Source organism: Periplaneta americana, chromosome 16 (genome assembly GCF_040183065.1).
Source record: "Periplaneta americana isolate PAMFEO1 chromosome 16, P.americana_PAMFEO1_priV1, whole genome shotgun sequence".
Classification (NCBI taxonomy): domain Eukaryota; kingdom Metazoa; phylum Arthropoda; class Insecta; order Blattodea; family Blattidae; genus Periplaneta; species Periplaneta americana.
Window position 1 is genome coordinate 34,761,061 of NC_091132.1, and position 27,276 is coordinate 34,788,336.

Genomic DNA, 27,276 nt, shown 5'->3' on the forward strand with positions numbered 1-27,276 from the left:
CATCTTCATCTCATTCAGACGCTAAATAACCTAAGATGTTGATAAAGCGTCGTAAAATAACCTACTAAAAATTCATCAGGGGCAAAGTTACTTCACGTGCCGCAAATCTACGATACGAGATCCACATCCTTACTTGCAAGATCGACGTTTAGTACATTCTCTTTGCCTGCTATATCGAATTATACATGATTCCACACCCAACTACCTTGCCACTGGGTTTACTCTCCTAGCTTCACATCACAATCGTAATACACGTTCACAGCACAATCTGTTGCTATCAATACCACGTCATCAGACATCTCTGTACTCAAGTTCTTTCTCAATAGCCACGGCCCGCTCATGGAATTCGCTGCCGCTGGAAATCAGGGGTATTCTTAGTCCTCAGTTGTTTAAAATTAGATTGTTTAGAAATATTTTAAATGCACAGAATTAGTTTTTTTAGATATAATTTGTATTTGAGCCGTTCAGAGCAGAAGTGGTGTAAGTCAGAAATGGGTAATGAGGGTTAAAGTAAACATTCTGTAAAATACAGCGCAAAATATCAATTCATATGCAATTTATTTAAACTATTAGTAGTCAGTGGATAGCAAGAAGGACCTGTCATAGTAATTGGTACTTTGCGCTGTATTTTACAGAATGTTTACTTTAAACCTCAGTAGGTACCCAATTTTGACTTACACCACTTTTGCTCTGAACTGCTCATTTATTATTATTATTATTATTATTATTATTATTATTATTATTATTATTATTATTATTATTATTATTATTATTATTATTTTATACAGCCATTACTTTATTTTTCCATTAACACTAATATCTAGGTAATTGTCATTGTCTCAATGTAACCCATGCTGTGCTGACCATACTAATTGTACTATTCCTTTAGTTGTGAGATTATATTCATATGTATTAATTCTTTTTTTTTTATTAATACTTGTATACTAGAATGTATTTTCCTGTTTGTGATTATGTATTCAATCTCTCTTTCTTTTGTATTATATTTATTAGGCCTATTATTATTATTATTATTACTATTATTTATTTTTTAAGTTAATACTGATTGTGTATATATATTCAATCTCTCTTTTTTATTTTATTACTTTTTAAGTTAATATTTGTCGTTTTAGTATTCGTGACTCCTCTATTATGCATTCAAAATCCGTAGAAACCACAGGGCTTAGAAACCTAAAGAATTATGCGCGGCTAAGCGATCATTAAGAGCTTCAAGTCTCATAAAATGATGTTAATAACCAATTTTATTGCTCGGGAGGGATGTCTTTGAGACGAGCAGTACGCGCGACTGACCTATTTTTTGTTACTCTGTTGTAGACTATTTGAGCAAGGACCTGCTCCCTGGTGGGTAAATGAGGAAGCAGTTGCCAGTCTTCTGCCGGAGAGCGGGGTACGACGACACGACCGGGTGAGTGAGCGTGTGCCAAATTTTCGCAACTAACTTTCTGAGAGAAAATAACAGAAATGCAAGAAACTGTGCGGATCTTTATTACTGATGTAAATCTCGCACAGTTTGTTTCATTTCCATTCATAGATGTAGTCGTAGAGATTAATTTGTTCACTAACAAATGCAATAAGAAAATACATACACTAATATAGAGATACAGATTTGTTTAGTAATGCTAGAATATTCTAATTGTAATAAAGTATTAGGCCTATATTATTTTTTTAGCATCGCCTTGGTTCGCTATTTTATATCGCTATTTTTTTCTTTATACCGATATTGGAAATCTTTGCCCTGGTAACGAATGATCGGGAATGTAATTTAATATTTATGCACTTGCCATTTTTATTTTTGTTTGCGGTTGGATTAAGAGTTTGAAAACGTGGGCGTAAATGATGTAGACATTTACGTATGACACTATTTTTGTGAATATCAGTCGTGGCTTTCTTTTTTATGAAGTATGCCAAGAAAATTTAACATGCTTCATTCATTTAAATACGGGAATATGTTGGTTTAGTTTAGAAATGAAGGTCACCATGTACGATTTCCTGGCCAGCATTTAGCCTTCAGAATGAGTTATTTTCCATACTCTCTGAAACAGCATTTGCTACCCTGCTGTTAGGACAGAAGGTAAATCTCTCTAGTGCCGAGGGGTGACATTTTCAGATCTGGTAAGGACAGCTTAGTTTAATTCATGAAAGTCTGTTTCAGTGTTAATTCCCGTAATAAGAAACGTTCCGTTTGAGACGAATTAGTAATATGCGTTACAAGAGCGGTATGTTGAAGTTTTCATGTTCGAGGAAAAATTTGAAAAAGCGAAACGTAGTTGAGCTTTTTTAATTTCCGAGAATTGAAAGAAAACATACCGCTCGTGTATCGTACATTATTTTGTGCGAAGATCGTTTATTACATACCTGAAAGAGGAATTTCTAATTAGTTGCAATGAAATCTCCATCTTGGTTTCTGTTCAATGACGGAAAATTTGCAAAATAAAAATATCTATCTTCAACATTGTTGCTTTAAAATGTTTTCTGTGTTTACTATACTCCAGCAGGCCGTGATATACGTCTGTCTTTTTTTTTCTTCCAGTCTATAAATGCGAACTTAAAACAAACGGTAAGGTTATGTAATGATTTATTTTTCATTTTAATATTTTAACAATATTATTTATATAACATATTGCAGTAATAACATCGGCATCTGGAATCTTGTTGATTTTTTCACGGCTTCCTTAATGTTACATGCATCACGAATGCAGTAACTTTAGTGGAGTTGTAGAGTTTACTTAATTTTTGCAAATATTTAAAAGCAATAATTAACAGTGCAATTTAGGTGAAATTGCAGTGGTAAGTTTCCAATTTATAATTATTACTATATTGAACGTCTCTAAAAATAATATGTTAAAAGCCTAAAACAGTAAAATCAATATGTGACTTAAGCGGTAAGAAGAGGGAAATTGTTATGTGTGTTAGGTTGGGAATACTGAATGTGGAATTTTAGACTTACCGCGGATTGGTTTTGTGCGGAAACCAAGCAAATACGCACGATCTCGCACAAAAATTATTACTGAACATGTTACGCTACTCAGACGTGCAGGAGATAGACAGGAACGTAGTGGGGATCGGAATGTGAAGTTACGGAAGCGTGACGCTTTCATAACTTGCTTCCAGCGTCATCTGCGACGTCTTGAAGTAATGAAGTATGATGAAAAGACTAAAATCTTTTATTTCTAATCGGAATTGAACCCACAACAGTCCGTAGCCAGTCACAGCAGACATGGCTAAATTTATAACCATCGCATCCTTCTCTTGAGTTTGAAGACAGATGTTGGGAACGAAGCATTCAAGCAGCGAGAGTCAACGCTGCAGCCGTGTTGAACTTGTAACACTACAGTTCATAGCTCTTACAATGCAGATGGCGAATGTTCAATTCAGACATATTTCTGCTGTGAAATAGGCTATATAAATCCAGGATTGGAATTGATAATGTTACAACGTGAAACGAATGTCTTGAAAAGTAAAATTAAAAGGTCTAACAATATAGTCTCCTTTGCTGTGGTCGTGCCAGAGAATCAGTCCCATTCCGTGGCTTATTTGAAGGATTCTTAACAAGCTGTTTTTTTACGGTGATGGATTGTTAGTCTAACAGAGAGGGTTTGGAATTGAACGGGTTACATCAGCTGCTTGTATATGCGGATGACGTGAATATGTTAGGAGAAAATCCACAAACGATTAGGGAAAACACGGAAATTCTACTTGAAGCAAGTAAAGCGATAGGGTTGGAAGTAAATCCCGAAAAGACTAAGTATATGATTATGTCTCGTGACCAGAATATTGTACGAAATGGAAATATAAAAATTGGAGGTTTATCCTTCGAAGAGGTGGAAAAATTCAAATATCTTGGAGCAACAGTAACAAATATAATATTCATAAGTTATATTGATATTATTCATAAGTATTCATGTTATGGCTATGTAAGTGAGGAGCGGAACTGACCTGAATTGTGAGATGTGCGCAGATGCGAAAGTATTGATTTTTTTCCGAGGCACGAATGTCATTGACCTTGATATAATCTAGAGAATAATATGAACATTAGGCTTGATATAACCTGGAAATTGATTTAGAATTGAAAAACGAGATGAAAAATTGAATTTATTTGAATATTATTTACAATCAACGCTAATTATTATAGTAACAGAACATAACCTTCTTGCGACAGTATTGGATTTCCAGCCTCCGTGACTTTTCGCTAATTGTCTTTCGATTGCATATCCGAGAATAATCGATACTTGCGGTTTCATAATGGTACGATGGTGATTTCTCATTGGCTGAACAACTGAATTATAATGAATAGGTGTACTTTAATGAGGTGCATTAAAGGGCTACTACCAGGTGTATAATTACTACATTTCGGCATGGTCGAGCATAAAAAAATAATGTTATTAGGTGTGTTTCGACGTGAATTACGTAAATACGTAAATACTGTAAGTTATAGGAAGTTAATACAAGCTTGGCCTTATTTACATGCAGATGGATAAATAACTAACATTTAGGGATATTCTCGTGTGCTTAGACCAGCCGCGGCGAAAATGCGACTCACGAGCACATTGTGACTCGCAGTGCTTTTCTCTCGCTTCCTACCTACAACCCCCACCCTCTCACTCACTGGGATCAAACTCCGTTCTATTTGTATTTGTCTCTGACCTGCGAGAGGCGTATCGTCGCAATATCTCTCTCGAAACCATGTACCTCTATAAAAACGAAAGTTTCAAGTAGGATGGGAGGATGCATTCTTTTGCTTACAATATGATGAAAATATTAAATGTATGATTTCTTCACAAATATTACTAGGAAAACGGCTGTATAACATAAAACGGCATTATAAGTTACTACATGTTACTGATGAAACATTAAAAGGTTAAGTGTTATTATTATTATTATTATTATTATTATTATTATTACTATTATTATTATCATCATCTCTGTACGTCGATTCTTTTACAGCAGATGTACGAATAATGCGGTTAGATTTTCAATTTAAACTCACAGATTTACAATGTGACGTTAAATGAAAGCTAGATGTAAGGACTTGACAGATATTGAACTTTTCAAATCTTTGGAAAAAAGTAAATATTTGAAGCTTCGTTCTTTCGCTTGCTCTGTTGAAGCCATGTTCGCTGTAACTTACGTTTGTGAAAAATTATTTTCAACAATGAATATAGTAAAAATCAAATTTAGATCACGACTGACAGACAAATGCCTTCGTGATCAACTACGACCGGCAGTAAGTGACATAATTCCTGATTTTGAAACTTTGTTGCAGAGACATTCTGAAGACAGTTAATTTTAGGTTGTGATAATGTGTCCTATGTTTTCTTGTTCATTTCTTTCTTCGTTACACGTCCTAAACATTAACTTCCCCTTCGGTTGTCCGCCTCCCTCCATAGGTGCTATGCACGTTGCAGCTTACACAGTGGCTCGGCGCACTATGGCCTTTTCGCCACGGCTGGCTTACGCTATATTACTGCAGAATTCTAGTAATCAGATATCTACAAAACTGTAATTGTGATTAGTAGCATTAGCGATGTGGCAGGGCAGCGAAACAGACTGCTTGCTTCACCTCCTCCCCTCCATTCAACTCCAGCACAAAAGTATCTATCATTGGAGGATTACCTGTTTAGATCAGGGCCGGGCAACTGGAACAGACGTAGCAAGCGGCAGCTCACAAGCAAACATTCTGATGGGGGCAGATAAAAAAGTTCATTTTTTTCTTCCATTATTTTAATAATGTCAAAAGAAGTGTTTATACAATTTTGGCTACTCGACCGCAATTACGAGGGCCGTAAAAATAAGTGCGCCAGGGGCGATTAACAGAAAGAAAATACAATTTCATTGGAAAAATTTATTGGAACAGACATAGCAATTGTTAAGCTATTTTTCAACATGTTCCCAACCGGAATTGAGACATTTGTCATATCATGGGATCGACAGAGAGGTGCAGACGGCTGTCAAACGCTGGTTCCGATCCCAGGCGGCAGATTTCTACGACACAAGGATACAAAAATTGATCCCATAGTATGACAATTGTCTCAATTCCAGTGGGGGATATCTTGACAAATAGCGCAACAATTGTATCTGTTTCAATAAATACTTCCATGCAATTGTGCTTTTTTTCTGTAAACGGTCCCAGAGAAAATTACTTTCTGGACGGCCTCGTAATTGCGGTCGAGTGGCTAAAATTTGTATAAGCACTTCTTTTGATATTACTAACATAGTGAAAAAAAAAAAACAACTTTTTTTATCTGCCCCTATCAGAATGTTTGCTTGTGAGAGTGGAGTGTTGGCTCTGTCAGGTGATCAGAGGTGGATTGGTGCATTTGATTCCAATACAATAGCAATTTGAGATTGAACATGACGAGATCCACTCTTTCAAATATTGAAAAAAAATTGTTGAAATGAAAAGACTCCAAAAATCTAATAAATAAAACCAATTTTTAATTGATTTTCTTAATTACTTTGAAAATGCTTTGCTTAAAATAACTGATGAGATAAATGAGCCGTTCAGAGCAGAAGTGGTGTAAGTCAAGAATGGGTAATGAGGGTTAAAGTAAATATTCTGTAAATTACAGCGCAAAGTAGCAATTAATATTCAATTTATTGAAACTATTAGTAGTCAGTGGATAGCAAGAAGGACATATTAATTGCTACTTTGCGCTGTATTTTACAGAATTTTTACTTTAAACCTCATTACCCAATTTTCACTTACACCACTCTTGCTCTGAACGGCTCAAATATTTCTTCCACTATAAATTAGGAATTCCTTCAGTGTTGTTATTGTAGGCCTATATATTTAGATATTTACAAGTACTGTCGGCTTCGGTAGCGTAGTCGGTATAGCGCTGGCCTTCTGTGCTCGATCCCGGCCCAGGTCGATGGCATTTAAGTGTGTTTAAATGCGACAGGCTCCTATCAGTAGCTTTACTGGCATGTAAAAGAACTCCTGCGGGCCAAAATTCTGGCACACCGGCGACGCTGATATAACCTCTGCAGTTGCTAGCGTCGTTAAATAAACAATAATTAAAAAAATATTATCATCATACACTGCTCTCTTATATTTACTGAGCATATTGGGAGGTAAATTAATGGCTTTCCTAAGCACGCTATGAAATTTTTCATATAAAACAGTTTTTATGACGAAAAGGAAGCAAAAATGAGAATCATTGTATTAAACTTTTTTTGTTTCAAATATCTCAAAGAATAACCCCCTGAAATTAATTACTTATGGTTCAACCTTATATAAATATATATATATATATATATATATATATATATATATATATATATAGCCTATATTCGTGAAATCTAATGTACCATTGGGTATAACATGAGACCAGTTGGTAATGCCATTTCTGTCTGAAAGTTCTGAGTAGAACAGTTTCGAAGTCTTGCATTACAGTTTTGGAAGATTATTTATTTATTTATTTTTGTTGCTAGTAAGTCTGATATGAATACAAATTAATAAATACAAAGAAAGATAAACTAGCCCACTCCTGAATGAGTAAGACTCGTGCTCAGGAGGTGATTCCAATACAAACAAAAACAAAATTAAAATTGAAAGTGAATACAGATTAAAAAGTGTTTAATATGTTAAAACCCAAACTATAAATCAAATACAATTTTTTTTTATTTTTTTTTATTAATATTGGAATAAAATTTGTTTAATAACCTGGGACCTTGACATGCTATGATAAAAAGCTGCATTGGTTTTACATTTTGGTTCACACAAACGCAGAGAATTCATATTTTTAGTTCTATATTTATGTATATACCTTTCAAAGTTATTAACATTTCTATGAAAATATTTTAATACAATAAAATAATACGTTTGTTTAAAATTGAAAACTTTGAAGTGTTTAATCAACAATTCAGTTGGGTAATCTTTCTGCTACTTTAAACAAATTTTTAATACTTTTTTCTGTAGTAAAATTAACGGATGAAGGTTGGATTTATAAGTTCCACCCCAACCTATAATGCCATACATAAATATAGATTGAAATATTGCTAAATAAATTATACGTAAACAGTTAAGGGGACACTCAACTTAAAAATTGGAGAAAAAGTGTCATAGAAATGAAAAATTAAATTTCTACACTAATTTACGTGACAGAACTAAATCAATATGCAGAATTCTTCCCCTATTCATTGAGAAGTCACAGTCAAATGCACAAAGCCAAAAAATAAAAAAATGATAGTTAAAAGTGATATTTCAATTAATGATTGATTAAAAATGGAAATGTTTTTTATTTTGAAAAGTATTGGATCTAATGAGCTGAGATTTTGCATGTTACTTTCCATGTATATATTAAACGTTTTCGCCAAATTTGAAAAAGATTGGTCAAATAGGAAAAAAGTTCCAAAATATAGTTGAGTGTCCCCTTAATTAACAAAATATTTCTTAGAACAACAAAGTAACATAATGTTTTAATTAATTTATTTCAAATATAATGAATATGATTATTCCATTTTAAATTATTATCATGATTTATTCGAAAACGTTTGTTTTTGCACTTCCACTCTTTCCTATATTCATTCTTCAATTATCTTTAGAAGGGAAATCTTTTCCGTATCCCCTTTCTGAATTAGTACTGAAGATAGTAGATGCGGGAGGTGTATTGAGGGTAGTGATACAAGGAGAAAGTCAACCAAATTGACAATCAAAGCAAAGCCACCTTAGAAAGAATGGGGACAAACTATTTTCATTAATTTAAGAATTCCCATTTAAACGACGCGAAGATTCTCAAAGTATGTCAAGGCCGATAACACGGTTTTTAAATCCACTTCCTGCACACCGAAGTTAACTTGGACTTGAAAACATTGATCCAGCGATGTTACGTTGTTGGACCGCAGACTAAAACGAAATTTCTGTGGGAATGTGAGGTTGTTTAAGTAAAAAAATGTAAGAATACTTGGAACATAAGTTGCTGTAAAATTAATTACACTTCTATGAATAGTATACTGATATGCTGTAGTGATTCTGAGTTGGCATGCGCGCTGCTCATGCAAGAGGTCCGTGTTTCGATTCTCGGCGTAGGCAATGTAGACTCTTCAGCTGACTACTTGCAAAGCGATTCATGTGATTAATGTGATTTCAGTTGGTAAGATAGAGAAGAAGAATACTGTTGAATATTCTCGAAAACAGCAAATATCCGCCCTCATGTGAATGAAGTTGTAGAAAGTTGGCAACCTTCCTGTGACCAATTTTGACGAGCATATTTACAACCTTCTCCTGTTTTCCTCAACTCCATTCAACGACTTCTACATTTCTGAGCGAATAGATGTACAGATATGTGTAGGTGTACTATTATCTTTTACCTTAGAACAAAATTAAGTCATTGTCATACAGATGTATTAAAGAACAATAGTATGTTAGACCTATGCTTACACAGTGCGTTCGTAGCTAGGCCGGACTACTAAAACATTCAAATTTGAAAATTGTACGTTCAATAATTGTTCCTTTTAAAATTATTCATGTTTATTTTTTATTTCATCATCCTTAATTAAAAGTTTTCTTGTTTATTTCCTCATCTCTAATTAAAACGTTTCTAACACTTGTTTATATTGTTTAGGTTATGTTATAACGGTCCGGCCGAACTACGAACGCACTGTAGTAGGCTATATAACAATATGTAATGAGATCAAAAATGTAATTTTGAGAAAATCCAACGAAAAATTTGACGAAATTTGAGGAAATTCTAATTTAAAATTATATATATCTACAGGGACATCATTTTATTTTTTCTTCAAATTTTTATTGTACCTGAGTTTTTTTAATGTACTTCACTCCCGCCCCTTCTACTAATGAAGTTCAACCGTCCTCCACACAGATCCAAGACCGCTTATACAGTCATAGTAGCCTTACGGTCGTACTAAACAGTACGTTCCAAAAATATCTTCGCGTTTTCCAGTGACGAAAGAGCTTTCAATATTGAATCATTTTCGCACAGGTACTGTCGTCCATTTGCCTACGTCGTATCCCGGTTTCCCCCACCAGCTTTTATTCGCCAGCTAGTGGCTGGGCTGTCTTAGTTCTTTTCTGAGAACATTAATTTCTGTTAGGAATTGGACGTCTACGTAATATTATACAACTGTTTAAAATAGCTTAAATAAAAGGGCCTCGTTAAATAATTAACTGTCACGTGATTTCCTCCCTTTCTACAACCCTGCGACATAACCACTTGGACGGACAGTAGATAGCATATTTGAGTAATTTTATCTTTTCGGATCGGGCAGAAGTGAAGATTGAATTTACAGTACGTAAGGTAATCTTTTATAGAGTAGGTACATAATTATTTCAACATGAGTTATTGATACGAAGTACGAGCCTGGTAATTGCAATTAGGTACAATAGTCTATAGTGCGATACTATGCACATTAGAACTGAAGCCTGTATCGAAATGAACGGCCACCATTTTAAAAAATGTGTTTAAATATACATATTATGATTATTTTTCATTTTAATTTCGTTCTCTATAGTGTACGCTTATGTGCTGTAGACAGTATAATATACACTGCATAATGAATACGTCCACATGGACAGCTCAGTTCATGAGTAAAAACACTTAGCCTATTGTTAATACAGTACTGTATTTTGATTCTACAAAAACCCAATGAAAATTATCAAACTCAAAAGAGTGATATTTTCTAGTTTACGTAAATGGATGAACTACTTTTCTTCCCTCCTGTACCTAGTAAAGTGATTTGTTTGTATTTTACGCCAGTATCATCGAACTCCAGTCATGGAAGGAGGTAGCAAACGATGTTTCCGGGTCTCAATCATTAATCCAGAGGTATAGCCAGGTTAATATTAAAAATGTTAGTAAAAATAAAATGATGTCCCTGTATATACATATATGTATACATATATATATATATAAAATAATTTATACCATTATTATTAATTTATAGAGCGTTCTTTTATTGTCGATTTTTAGTATCTCCAGTAATTAGAGGAGTACGCAAGGAGGTTTACCGGGCTTGAAACCCCCTTCCTGAACTTAAAAAAGTACTTATTCATATTTGAATATTTTTTTATCCATAATCGTCTTTCCTTCTTTAATTTTCCACTGTCCCCCTCCTTCGATATAATCCCTGTGCTTAGTGCTGCGGAACATTAGAATTTTAACAATGCTATCTTCAATATAGAGAGACCTCCACCTAGTACCGACCTTGTAATAAAATGAAGCCGACACAGTATGAAATTTAACTTGTGAAATATATTGAAAAATTCTGCGGTGCACATGTTAAATATTGTGCATTGTCGATTTTAAACTCATTTTAAGAGCGGTATTTACTCGTTCCTTGGTTTGAGTTCCGACTTTTTTTTTGTGAAACTTTTGTTTAACGTTTGTACATTTGACAGTTCATATTTTAAATAATAATAATAATAATAATAATAATAATAATAATAATAATAATAATAGTCGATTTTAAACTCATTTTAAGAGCGGTATTCACCCGTTCGTTAGAGTTCTGACTTTATTGTGGAACTTTTTTTTAACGTTTTGTGCATTTTACAGTTCATATTTTTAATAATAATAATAATAATAATAATAATAATAATAATAATAATAATAATAATAATAATATAGCAACTTTAAAATACCGATAATAGATTAGAATAGAATAGAATGTTTTATTTTCGCAGGAAGAATTAAGGCCATAAGGCCTTCTCTTCCACTCAACCAACCTTAATACAATAGTGACATACCTACATATTTAAATTATGAATATTTACAATACATTAAAAGATTCTCCAGCAATATTCTTCAGTTAAGTTTTAACAACTAGTACATGTTTATTTAACTTGAGATAAAACCTATAAGAAAAAGTAATAACTTAATTTATGAGCTAATGTATTTCAATTCAGTCTATATTCAATGTGTACAGCTCATGAATTTTGTCAAGACGCAATGCGCAGTAGGGGAACAACGTTTCTGTGGAGGGGGTAGGAGTAGAAGGGAAGGTCTACCGAGTTCAAGGCAAAGGCTAACCCATTCCCCTATAATTCGTAAGTAGACTCATCCGATCTCGTGCGCAGCTTTGTAGGAAGAGTGGGGGAGTGTCTGGATATAAGCATGAGCTGTAAAGAATTATAATTAAGTTAAAATAGCTAGTTGGTTAAAATGATGAGAAATAATGTAATAGAAATTTACTAGTTCTATGTTATAGGGAGAAAAATATAAATCTAAAATATATTGATATAATGAGAATATTAATGTAATGAGATTTTGCCATTACAGGTTTTGTATTCTATTTAGAGAAATTAATGATAATAATAAGAATGGACAGATGTTAGTTTCATTATAAGTAACAAATATTAATCAGTAATTAATCTGTTAAGCAAGAATTTATGTAATTTTACCTAAATGAAGTTATTGTCCAACAACACCTTACATCATTCGGAAGCGAGTATAATTATATAATGTAAACAATTTTAATAATAAACCACTTTTAATAATATTCTGCGCAGGACCTATGTCATTGCCAGTAATTATTTACAGTTAAGGGGAGTTGGTCATTATCGCATGCAAAATAATGGTAAAAATAGCCTATCTTCTAGCAGTCATAAATATAATAGTTACTATTTATCAGTGGTTTTTCATTTTCGTTAGCTATGTGTGTATACATATTAAGCTTTAAAATGAAAAAGAATGGTGACTCTAGAGTAAATCTGTATCCTTAAATAAATTTTTTAAATTAAGCACAATTTTTTTTTTATAAATTCACTACATGTCTGCGATTAGGTACACTCTATTCACTTATTATAACACATATAGAATTGAAAATTTGACCACTTACTGCTAATAGATACTAAAACATACCCTACTAAAATTATTCATATATCGGTAATATTATGGGCATAGGGCTTAGCCTATAGTAATCATCACCGTCAATAAATTAAAAAAAAATTGAAGATTAGTATAAGCCCTATGCCAATAATATTACAGATATTTTAATAATTTTAGTAGGGTATGTTTTAGTATCTGTTAGCAGTAAGTGGCCAAAATTTTAATTCAATGTGTGCTATGATAAGTGAATAGAGTGTACCTAATCACAGGTATGTAGTGAATTTATATAAAACATATGTTTAAATTCAAAAATTAATTTAAGGGTAAGATTTACACTAGACTAACCATTCTCTTTTCATTTTAAAGTTTAATGTGTATATACATATATCACTAAAAAAAATGAAATAGCTGTGATAAATAGTATTACATTTATGACTGCTTGAAGATAAGCTATTTTTACCATTACTTTGCATGCGATAACGTCCAATTCCCCTTAAAGTAGCACAAGAAATCAGCCTTGTTGCATTTCACATGGCAAAGAGGGGAAGACAATGACCACTGCATTACGGCTATTGTACTGAATACAATAAATATGTTTCAATTTTTCAATAATGAATTGTAAATTACTGTACTGGAGCTGGAGATAAGCGTGATACTAATAATATTTAAATTCTCACGCTTTTCATTTTAGGCCTCATTTAAATAGCCTTATGATTCTGGTCCGTTTTCGTAAAAAAATCTGAGCAAGCTTTAGGTTAGGAGTTTCGAAGATGATATTAACAGAATTTTTATTAATTATTGTGATCACAATATCACACGCATCCCTCCTTCCTTCTCTCCCACCTATTCTCTAAAATCTTTACGAAATTAGTCCAAATAAGAGTATGTTCACAGGATCTGAAACATGTATTTCAATTAAAATAGTGTATTTTCATTATTTATATCTTTTGTTTCTGTAAATAGGTACAGTAGTGGCAAAAAAAAAAAACCGGACCAACCCTTGTAGCTTATTTCAGAGTCACAGATTCAAATTTTGCTTGTAACAATACACATTCATCTTGTATAATTAATGGTAAAAATGAAATTTATTGCATTTGTTCGATTTTTACCGTCTTTTGTTTCCTTCAGTGCCTCAAATTTACAGACGAAAAACCTTTGAGAGTTTTATTTTCATCTGGCATCAATATTACATTTCTACCTCTATTCGGCAAAGATAACTGCGTATTTTTACATTAAATAGCAATACATACCTCTGGTTTCACTATCCATATTGAAATTACCACAGTTTGACACAATACACAGCACAGGATTCTTTTGTATCAGCTACAAGGGTCGGTCCGGTTTTTTTGCCACTACTGTACATAAGGGAAGGTTAAAAAAATGAAATTAATGCTGCGTGTAGGGCGATAGGAAAGCCGGTTCGCTCCCACTTGCACTTCCCGCGTTGTACAGCCCTGCATGTTTCGCTCCATATCGCGGCAGTGCCAAGAATAGGTGGAAAACACGTCGACTGGGATGTAGGCATCCCGCAGAGCAGGCGCGAATCCAACATGGAAACTCTCCAAACAAGGAAAGAGTGCCGCATATCTTCCGCGCATCTCACTCGGCGCTGATTGGCAAGAAGTGAACCATCTCATCACTTTCGTCAAACTATTCGTCTTAATGAGCGTGAGAAAAGTAACTAGATTCGCTGTGGGAAAGCGATTGTAACTGATGATAGATTAGAAAAAGCTTTTCCTAACCTTAGCGGTACCGTAGCTAATCTAACGACGGAATTTCACCCAATTTCAGGTCGAATTCCTCGTTGGAAATTCGCAAACGAATAAATGCTGTAAAGAATCAATGATCAACAAAAATGTAAATAATATACAAGTAAAATGGTGTTTAAAAACTTGTAATGGAGTTGCATTTGCTATAGTGCGCGGTAAAAAAAGACGTAAGTCAGAAATTGATGGTTTTGAGTTATGAACTCCATATGAATTAAAAAATAGTTGATTCAGATGGTATAAAGGGCTTTTGTCTCTCCTCTTCCACAACGATGTAAAACGTCAGATTTCCAGTTCATCATAATGACATTCGTATTTCTGGTGGTGTGGAAGAGAAGGCCTGATGGCCTTAACTACAGCAGAATAAATAAATAAATAAATAAATAAATAAATAAATAAATAAATAAATAAATAAATAAATGAATAAGTAAGTAAATAAGTAAGTAACTAAGTAAGTAAATAAATAAATAAGTGAATAAATAAATAAATAAATAAATAAATAAATAAATAAATAAATAAGTAAGTAAATAAGTGAACAAATAAATAAGTAAATAAATAAATAAATGAATGAATGAATGAGTGAATATATTCATATTCTTTATTTGCCTGAAGGTACAAGAATACAAGAGGCCTCGTCAATGTAATAATATAAAAAACAATGTGTCAATATTTAAAATATTAAAAGAGTAAAAAATAATAAAATTTAACTAAAATACTACATGATTTTCAAAAAATTCATTCATATTATAAAAGGGATTATTTTGTAGCCATCTCTTAATCTGAACTTTAAATTGTGTTTCATTAAGTGCCTTTATATTTGTTGGTATCTTGTTATATACTTTTATTGCAGTAATTACATATGAATGAATGAATGGATGAATAAATAAATTCGTCCACATTTCAAACTTTGATTTGGCGCTTTTCAAAAATTGCAATTTATAACTTACGACCTTTTACCACGCACCATAGATTTTATCCTTTCTACCTCTCGTTAGCGAAAGTATACATTATTCTATACAAGAGGCAGGTTATTGTAACTTACTATAAAATTATGTTATGTAGTGTGTGTGTGTGCGTGCGTGCGTGATTCGTAAATGAAAATCGATATTTCTCGGTTTTGGAAATTTTTCGATGCCTGTTTCTGAGATTTTTTTCTGAAGTGGAATATATCTATACTAATAATAAATCTGTAAGCGAAATTTTTCTGGTAATTTTCGCTTTTCCAAAAGTAATTGATGTTAACATGTATAATTAACCATCCTGAAACCGAAAATCGCTTTTTTGAAATTTTTGTTTGTCTGTCTGTCTGTCTGTCTGGATGTTTGTTACCTTTTCACGCGATAATGGCTGAACCGATTTATATGAAATTTGGAATATAAATTAAGTTCGTTGCAACTTAGATTTTAGGCTATATGCCATTGAAAATAATTTATTTAAAAGGGGGGTTATAAGGGGGCTTGAATTAAATAAATCGAAATATCTCACTTATTATTGATTTTTGTGAAACATGTTACATGACAAAAGTTTCTTTAAAAATGATTTCCGATAAGTTTTATTCTATGCAAAATTTTGATAGGACTGATATTTAAGGATATACAAGACTCAATCCACTCTATATTGACATTAATTTGAAGTGATTTATTAAATGATGTATTCGAGACTAATTTAAAAAAATGTTAAACGAATTATCCTTGCACCAAAAACGGATGTTCTCTGAACCAAATGATCATATTTTAATTATTTGCATGTAATAACTATTAAGAAACATGTTAAAGGAATTATCATTGCACCAAATTAGTGGTCTCTGGACCAAAATGATCGTATTTTAATTATTTAAATACAATTTAAATGAAGTAACATATTAAACGATTTATTCTTCTATCAAATACGAATGTTCCCTGGACCAAATGTCCTATTTTAATTATTTGCATGTAATAATAATTAAGAAACATGTTAACGAATTATCATTGCACCAAATGAGTGGTCTCTGGACCAAAATGATCATATTTTAATTATTTGCATTAATAACAATTAAGAAACATGTTAAAGGAATTATCATTGCACCAAATGAGTGGTCTCTGGACCAAATGATCATATTTTAATCATTTGCATGTAATAACAATTAAGAAACATGTTAAAGGAATTATTGCACCAAATGAGTGGTCTCTGGACCAAAATGTTCGTATTTTAATTATTTAAATACAATTTAAATTAAGTAACATATTAAACGATTTATCCTTCTCTCAAACACGAATGTTTCCTGGACCAAATGTGTTATTTTAATTATGTAATTACTTTATATTTATTTCTAACGGGTGCAGTGGAGCGGCTAGTATTTAATAAAAATGTTCTGATGTTGATATTTTAATTTTTAAAGCTAGTTAAAATTACGTATATATTAAAATGCAAATAAAACAATTAAAGATATATTTTAGTGACGTAAAATTAAATTAAAGATACATTTAAATTACATTTAATTGTATTATCAGTTTACGTATTAATTAAATAATCTAATTACTCATTAAACGTTTTAAAATCTGTTACATTCAGCGAATTTGTCAGCACTTTATATTCATTTCAGATGTTTAGTAGTTGGACTCACGACAAATTGGAAGCACCTGTCCTATGTGTTTCAATGCAAGACTTGTTAAACTATTAATATCCACTGACCTTCATGTTACGTTTCACAGAAAACAATTTTTCCATCCGTTGTTAAAAATAGGATGTCTTGCATCCACCTATTCCAATGTCACTTTAATCATTGACCTTTTACAGTAATGTACAGTAGTGGCAAAAAAAAAAACCGGACTGACCCTTGTAGCTGATTTCAGAGCCTTGTTCACTCCAGAGCACGATAGACTGGTAACTAAGACTTTCGTGGTTCGAATCCTGCCTGAGAAAGAAACTTTTATTGTTCCTTATTCAAATTTATTCCAAATACCTTTTCGATTGTAGCGATATTTTACTACTTAAGTAACTTATTATTCAAGAACATGAATTTTACCAGCAATCGAAAAGTATTGGGAATAAATTTGAATAAGGAAAAAAAAAGTTTCCTTCCCAGGCAGGATTCGAACCATGAAAGTCTTAGTTACCAGTCTATCGTGCTCTGGAGTGAACAAGGCTCTGAGATCAGCTACAAGGGTAGGTCCGGTTTTTTTGCCACTACTGTACATACAAATTTTCATGTTCACACAATGCTATCTGGAGAAATATTGATAAATTCTATACTGGACATGTGATTGATCTTATTTCTCGTTTGGTAACCGTTTTCAGTAGTTGTGGAGCTAATTCCTAATAGTCGATTGAACAGAAGAGATTAAGAGTTCAAAAATTTTCCGAAATCTATTTATAGTACATAGATCTTAATTGATATTCCACAAAATAGTTGTTTTAGGCCCTTATTTTGTTAAATATGAAATGCAAGCAGTAACTAGAAAATAGGCACTTTTAAGAGCCCTTACAAGCTAAGACTTACCTGGAGGTAAGTCCACGCAAACCTAAATTCACAGGTTTTATAAGTTTCGTGCATGGGAGAAAAGTATCGATGCTTTTGGCCTTGAGACAAGCCTCCAGACTTCTAGGACTGCTTGAAATTTTCCGAATGTAACGCTCTCCAAATTAAACGGGAGAAAAAGTAAACATAGAAATAAACGATACTGCGAGCATCTGGTCGAGATTTCACTTCGTTATTTATAAAAACGACAATTCAGAATATTGTGTATATTTTCGTCCTATTTAAATTATTTAATGTGATCCACCACTGCGTATGACGTTAACAGGTGATGCGTGTTGCCGCAATCAGAGTAGTATGTCGCATCTCTTCAAAATGCTCATATCTGATATACAGGGTGATTCATAAATACCTGTAAAAACTTAGTGGGTGTAATGTAGAGGTAAAACTAAAACTAAAATGTTCTATTTAACTTTTCCCGCAAATCCTTACTTTCAGAGTTATGATGCAAAATGTTCTACCTTGCTAGGTATCAAAAACATGGACCAGTAAAACCTTCGGATGTGTAATGCTCGCATACATAGCGACTGCGTTAGATGTTTGCTATTCGTACACCCCTATTACGTACAGTTGACTTCGACCTGATAAGACTTAGTTTACTGTACGTAGGTATGTACTGATCTTAAAATTTTACAGACCCGTTCAACTCATTTCGAACTGTTTCATAGCTATTTTGATGCCACTGCTGTAGTTATGCTACGTTCAGAATTTTATTTGAGTGGCATAAACGAGCGCCTTCAGACGACCCCAAAGGTAGAAGTCTGGTGATCTGGCTGGCCAAGCAACTGGTGTTGGACGATCTGTCTTACCGTACACAACTGAAGCCTACTGAACTAACTACAAAATGAATGTGTACCCACGGGACGTGGTGACTGTAGGAACTGCAACAGTGCCAAACAACTAAACATATCTATGTACAGTAAACAAAGTCCTATCAGGTCGGAATCAACTGTAGTGGGGTGTACGAATAAGAAACATCTACCGCAGTCGCTATGTATACGAACGTGACACAGCCGAAGGCTTTACTGCCCATGTTTTTGATGCCTGGCAAGATATGGCACTATGCATCATAACTCTGAAAGTAAGGATTTGAGGGAAAAGTTATATAGAACATTTTAGTTTTATTTTTACCTCTACATTATACCCACGAAGTTTTTACAGGTATTTATGAATCACCCTGTAGACAGTCGGAAACGTGCTTCCTTGTAGGAATAATGACCACCAATAATTTTATTTTCAACTAGTGGCTTTAATTCAGCGCGTCAGATCAAGTTATGTATTTTTCTGTTAACAGATGTTGTCCACACCTGTGGAGTAACGGTCAGCTCGTCTGGCCGCGAAACCAGGTGGTCCGGGTTCGATTCCCGGTCGGGGCAAGTTACCTGGTTGAGGTTTTTCCGGGGTTTTTCCTCAACCCAATATGAGCAAATGCTGGGTAACTTTCGGTGCTGGACCCCGGACTCATTTCACCGGCATTATCACCTTCATCTCATTCAGACGCTAAATAACCAAAGATGTTGATAAAGCGTCGTAAAATAACCTACTAAAATAAAAAAAATAAAAAGTTAACAGATGTTCAGTCTTCACACATGCCTCACACAACGCACACATGACTGGCGAATTCATTCGTAAACACTAGGATTTCCTCGGATCATGTGGCATCTTTCTGCATACGTATCCACAGGTTTCCTTTGTTGTTTACAGGTGTTTCATAAACGATATTCTTGAAGTGACGCGCAGTGGATTGACGTCTGGTCAGCTCGATGACCATGGCACTGTGCCAAAGCGTCTAACCCATTGCTAAGAGTACTGTTTATCGAGATGATTTCTGGCGCGACGGGAGAAGTTTGGTGGGTTTCCATTGTACACAAACCACGTTTGTGTTGTTACGTGTAATACTACATCCTCAAAGAGACGTGTCAAGTGCGCTCTTAAAATGTGCAGATGGTGCTGTTAGTCCCATGTTCATAGGAATATGTTTTCTTAATTTTGACTCGGAATTTTTGTGATGTACTTCTAAGACTTCCAACTAGGTTACTTTCATGGGTGCGCCTGAAGGAACGAATAACAATACATTCACTGTCTCTTCTATTTAGAATCATGCATACTTCTACTCCGAATTATCTGTTATCGCGCTTTCAGTTTCTCACAACTCTTCGAAACCTTCATCAAGCACTTCTTTCTATCCCTCATCAGAGAACGTCTTTATACTCATCCTCCTATACTGCAGAAATACCTCGCCTCTGGAATTCGTTACCTAAAGACGTCAAGGACTGTCGGACTTTATCACAATTCAAAATTAAATTGGAAAATCTTGTCTTATTTAATTATTTTTAGGTATTGCTAGAAGTGTTGATTTGTGCCTTTTTTTTACTCTAGATTAAAATTGCAAGTTTCTTGTTTATGTTAGTTAATTAGTTAGGATACAATTAATTATGATATAATCACTCTTCTAAAGTTTGTGTGACTGCAACCTGTGTATATTTTTGTGTGGCTTTACTTTTTTATAGTGTATTATTTTTTCCTTTTTATTTCTATTATTGTATATGTATTTCTGGTGATGTGGAAGAGAAGGCCTGATGGCCGTAACTACACCAGAATAAATAGATAGATAGATAGATAGATAGATAGATAGATAGATAGATAGATAGATAGATAGATAGATAGATAGATAGATAGATAGATAGATAGATAGATAGATAGATAGATAGATAGATAGATAGATAGATAGATAGATAGATAGATAGATAGATAGATAGATAGATAGATAGATAGATAGATAGATAGATAGATAGATAGATAGATAGATAGATAGATAGATAGATAGATAGATAGATAGATAGATAGATAGATAGATAGTTAGATAGATAGATAGATAGATAGATAGATAGATAGATAGATAGATAGATAGATAGATAGATAGATAGATAGATAGATAGATAGATAGATAGATAGATAGATAGATAGATAGATAATATATATAAATAGGTAAATAAATAGGTTTACGCTGTACCTCCTCCTGAGAGAACACAGGACATCACGTTGAAAACGAACAGACATGCATACCCTAGGCAGGCTAAAATCTCAGGATCTACACGTGATGTTAAAACTTCTTTAGAAATGTCCGAACATGGATAAAAATAACTCACTTTTCAACAAATAAGCCTACTGTAGGCCTACTTAAAAAGACTATCAGTCTGATATCGCACTCGACTAAGATTCTCCTTCGAATTCTGAATCGACGTTTATATTAAAAAAAATGGAAGGACAGTTGGAAAAAGAGCAATTTGGTTTCAGGAAGGGAAAAATACTAAGATGGCGAAGAAGAGAGATGCAATTGGACTGCGTTAGTTACCCGCAGAAAATAAATAAGTGCATGTATTTGTGAATCTGGAAAACACTTTTTTACAGAGTGTATTGGACTAAACTTACGGAGAACCTAAAGAAAATTAGTGTGGATTGGAAAGAGAGGAGGTTACTCAGGAAACTTTATATGAAACAACGAGTAAAAGTCAGAATAGGAGAAGAAATGTCAAAGGAAAGTCAAATGGTGAGAGGAGTACGATCTAACCTGTTCAACATCTGCTTGGAGGATTTAGGGAAGAATTGTTTTCAGAACATGGAAGGAGTGATAGTAGGAGGAAGAAGAATAAAGTGCGTAAGTTTTGCTGATGATATGGCGTTGTTAACAGAAGAGACCATACTAAGGAATATGAAAGGACTAGAAGCACGTGAAATGTGGATATGGAGAAGAATGGAGAGTTAAAAATGTTATGTTTTATTTAACGACGCTCGCAACTGCAGAGGTTATATCAGCGTCGCCGGATGTGCCGGAATTTTGTCCCGCAGGAGTTCTTTTACATGCCAGTAAATCTACTGACATGAGCCTGTCGCATTTAAGCACACTTAAATGCCATCGACCTGGCCCGGGATCGAACCCGCAACCTTGGGCATAGAAGGCCAGCGCTATACCAACTTGCCAACCAGGTCGACTAAGAATGGAGAGTCAGAATAAGAAATGAAGCTATGTTCGAAAGAGTGGGTGAAGACAGAATAATGCTGAAACTAATCAGGAAAGGAAAAACAAATTGGCTGAGTCACTGGATAAGAAGAAAGTTCTTACTGAAGGATGCACTGAAAGGAATGGTGAACGGGAGAAAAGTTCGGGGCAAAAGAAGATATCAGTTGATAGACAACATTGAGATATATGGGATGTATGCGGAGATTAAAAGGAAGGCAGAAAATAGGAAAGACTGGAGAATGCTGGTTTTTCAGTGAAAGACCTGCCCTTGGGCAGAAAACATTGACTGGCTGAATGTAACTAAATAGTGGCTAGTATCGGTATTACATACGGAATAAAGTATAGATGCTGTAACGTACGCGGACAGATATTATGGCGAAAACCATACTTACGTTAAAGGAAACATGCGTTGTCGTCAATGTCTCGAAATAATTTTGGACGTCACAGTTCCTGTATAATGGCAAAGTGAAAATGGAATTAACAAGACGAGTAATGCTTGTAGACTGGTAACCGATTCATATGAGTAATGATCTCGACGTCTCGATTCGTATCAACTATTCATCTTTGAACGCCGCCATTCTTCCTCAGTCTTGTACCAAAATTGTGGTGTCGTTTCGGATGGATATTTGAAAAGGAATGGTCCTCTAAGTTTAACTTATAAATTGGCGTGCGGACCGGTGCTGCTCTGAACGGCAACTCTGACAACTAATGTTCCCACTTGATCTAGACCAGGGCTGTCCAACTGATGTTCCTTCACATGGACCTTTGTTACCTGCACGGTCTTAATACCCATATACGTGCCTTGGTTTTTCATCAGAGCTATCGATCAGATTAGATTATACAAACAATACACTGTTTGAATTCAGTTGTATGTGTTATTATTTATTTATTTACTTAGTTGCTTAATTACAGTACTTACTTAGTCACTTACTCACTTATTCACTTATTTATTTAATGAATTATTTAATTATTTATTTAATGTTTTATTTAAGTGTTTAATTATATACTTAATCATTAAAATATTTATTCAATTAATTATTTAATTAATTACTCATTTAAGTAACTATTTATTTAATGAGTTAACTATTTATTTATTTAATTAATTACTTAATGAATTAGTTAATTAATTAATTATTTAATTATTTATTTATTATTTTTTATTTTTATTATTTATTTATTTATTTATTCACACATTAATTAATTAATTCATTAATTAAACAATTCATTCATTTATTCATTCATTCACTTACTCATTCGCTTACTTATTCACTTACTTATTCACTTAGTTATTCACTTACTTATTCACTTATTCACTCACTTATTTACTTATTTATTTACTCACTTAATTACTTATTTACTCATTCATTTATTTATTTCCTTACTTATTTGTTTATTCATTGATTTATTTATTTACTTATTTATGTATTTATTTATTTATCTATTTATTTATGTATGTATTTATTTATGTAGTTATTTATTTATGTGTTTATTTATTTATGTATTTATTTATTTATGTATTAATTAATTAATTAATTCATTAATTCATTCATTCATTCATTCGTTTATTTATACTGGCAGAGTTAAGGCCATAGGGCCTTCTCTTACACTCTACCAAGTCATAAAGTACACAAGCAGTAAAATTTAACAAAAATTGAAAGAACAAAATACTAACATATTACAGAAAATAATAGCATAAAAGTTGACACTGTATAAAATGAAAATAATAATATAAAAATAAGTAAAATACATACATATCTAAAGACTGGACTATACCATATGCAACTCAATAATTAGTACAAATAGTTAACAAGGAAAACTAAGGATTAATACAACAAATGTAGGCCTAATGTAATATGATAATAAAAAATTCTAAATTTAAAATAAAAGCCACAATAAAAAGGCTATGGTAATAAATTCATCCGGCGTCGGTCAAGAGAGTTCATTGTTGGTGAACAGGAAAGGAAGAAAAATATATTATTTATAAAACTATCGCAGAGAAAATGGCTTAGAATTGAAGGGCATCTCAATTGAAAAAGTGCAATTTTAGTTTATTTTTAAAACTAGATAATGTCCGACAGTCTCTGACATGCTGTGGTAGAGAGTTCCAGAGATGAGTTGCAGAGAAGAGACGGTGAAAGATGAAGAGGAGGAGGATGTTCTGTGTTTAGGAATGGAGAGTGTGATATGATGTTGTGAGCGAGTATCTATTTCGTGATATGAAGACCAATGTTGAAAGCGAGAAGCTAAATAGCTAGGGGTAGAGTTCTGAAGAATATTGGAGAATGAATAGTTCTTCGCTCTTTGAGACGGAACCAGGACAGCATATTTAGTGAAGGTGTTATACGATCAGATCTACGGACGTTGCAAATAAATGTAACATATGCATTATGAACACGTTGTAGTCTGTCTGTCAGTCTCATGTTAAGGTCAGTGAAGATAGTATCACAGTAATCAAAATGAGGCATCAAGAGTGATTGTAAGTCTAATAAATATATAGATAGATAGATAGATAGATAGATAGATAGATAGATAGATAGATAGATAGATAGATAGATAGATAGATAGATAGATAGATAGATAGATAGATAGATAGATAGATAGATAGATAGATAGATAGATAGATAGATAGATAGATAGATAGATAGATAGATAGATAGATAGATAGATAGATAGATAGATAGATAGATAGATAGATAGATAGATAGATAGATAGATAGATAGATAGATAGATAGATAGATAGATAGATAGATAGATAGATAGATAGATAGATAGATAGATAGATAGATAGATAGATAGATAGATAGATAGATAGATAGATAGATAGATAGATAGATAGATAGATAGATAGATAGATAGATAGATAGATAGATAGATAGATAGATAGATAGATAGATAGATAGATAGATAGATAGATAGATAGATAGATAGATAGATAGATAGATAGATAGATAGATAGATAGATAGATAGATAGATAGATAGATAGATAGATAGATAGATAGATAGATAGATAGATAGATAGATAGATAGATAGATAGATAGATAGATAGATAGATAGATAGATAGATAGATAGATAGATAGATAGATAGATAGATAGATAGATAGATAGATAGATAGATAGATAGATAGATAGATAGATAGATAGATAGATAGATAGATAGATAGATAGATAGATAGATAGATAGATAGATAGATAGATAGATAGATAGATAGATAGATAGATAGATAGATAGATAGATAGATAGATAGATAGATAGATAGATAGATAGATAGATAGATAGATAGATAGATAGATAGATAGATAGATAGATAGATAGATAGATAGATAGATAGATAGATAGATAGATAGATAGATAGATAGATAGATAGATAGATAGATAGATAGATAGATAGATAGATAGATAGATAGATAGATAGATAGATAGATAGATAGATAGATAGATAGATAGATAGATAGATAGATAGATAGATAGATAGATAGATAGATAGATAGATAGATAGATAGATAGATAGATAGATAGATAGATAGATAGATAGATAGATAGATAGATAGATAGATAGATAGATAGATAGATAGATAGATAGATAGATAGATAGATAGATAGATAGATAGATAGATAGATAGATAGATAGATAGATAGATAGATAGATAGATAGATAGATAAATTAATTGATAAGTAAATAAGTAAATAAGTAAGAGAGTAACTAATTAAGTAAGTAAGTAACTAAGTAACTAAGTAAGAAAGTAAGAAAGTCAGAAAGTAAAAAAGTAAGAAAGTAAAAATTAAATAAGGTAATAAATAAATAAATAAATAAATAAATAAATAAATAAATAAATAAATAAATAAATTAATTAATTAATTAATTAATTAATTTCAAATGTTTCTAGTCAAAGTGATTTTTGACTATTTTTTGTAAAACTCAGTCCTAGTGTCCTTTAAAGGCGATAAAATTTTAGCATGGCTTCCTCCGAGAGGGAAGTAAAACTGGGACATCGTACAACATATGAAAGAGGCCAGACAAAAGATCCGGTCATTTCTCTTGAAGTAGTACAATAGACCCATACGGGTGGTCTAAATGCTCGCGGGCTTATTCCACTCTATTAATAGCCTAAACTGAACACTGTTAACAAGTGTTGATTACTAATGCCTATTGGCTTTGGTATGAATGCATCTTAATGCTAGCCAACATCCTTGCCATTTTTCCTGTCATTGTTTTGGCCGCAACATCACATACATCAACATATTTTTCCCACCCGACTTCATGTTGTACAATGCAGCTATTTATGACGTTAATGTCTAATTCTTCAGTTGTGCGACTTTCAAGAGACTTACAGCGCAATAAATACTCCTAGACTTTGTTCTGGGCCAAGTGACTTGCAAATACTAACTAGTACAGTAGAGTGGAACGTCGATTTTCTGAACCATCAGTTATGTGAACCATTGCCTTCCCTTTCTCCTCTCGCCCACAGAATTAAAATACTCATTCATCCATTGTGTCTGCCCAAGGGCAGGTCTCCACTGTAAACCCAGCATTCTCCAGGGTTTCCTATTTTCTGCCTTCCTCTTAATCTCCGCATTCATATATCTTAATGTCGTCTGTCATCTGATATCTTCTTCTGCCCCGAACTCTTCTCCCGTTCACCATTCCTTCCAGTGCATCCTTCAAAAGACAGTTTATTCTCAACCTGTGACCCAGCCAATTCCGTTTTCTCTTCCTGAATAGTTGCAGCATCATTCTTTCTTACCCACTCTTTCCAACACAGCTTCTTTTTTTATTCTGTCTGTACATTTCACACGCTCCAACCTTCTCCATATTCACATTTCAAATGCTTCTAATCGTTTCTCTTCACTTCGTCGTAATGTCCATGTAATGCTACACTCCATACAAAGCACATCACTAGTCTATTTCTTAGTTCTTTCCCCAGAGGTCCGCTGAAGATGCTCCTTTTTCTATTAAAAGCTTCCTTTGCCATTGCTATCCTCCTTTTGACTTCCTGGCAGCAGCTCATGTTACTGCTTATAATAGACCCCAAGTATTTGAAATTGTTTACTTGCTCTACTGCCTCATTTAGAATTCGCAAGTTTATCTTCTTTACTTTTCTTCCCATGACCATGGTTTTCGTCTTGTTGGCATTTATCTTCATTCCATACTGCTCACAGCTGTCAT

The 27,276-nt window shown here is 33.1% G+C and overlaps 1 protein-coding gene across 1 annotated transcript in view; it reads left to right on the forward strand.

The window, feature by feature from the left end:
* Nucleotides 1-1,332: 1,332 nt before the first annotated feature.
* The window catches only part of Obsc (Obscurin), a 439,567-nt gene continuing 413,623 nt past the window's right edge, over nucleotides 1,333-27,276 (forward strand). The window contains exon 1 of the mRNA XM_069813004.1: nucleotides 1,333-1,423. The gene's annotated coding sequence lies outside the window, so the exon portion shown is untranslated. The remainder of the gene's footprint in view (nucleotides 1,424-27,276) is intronic.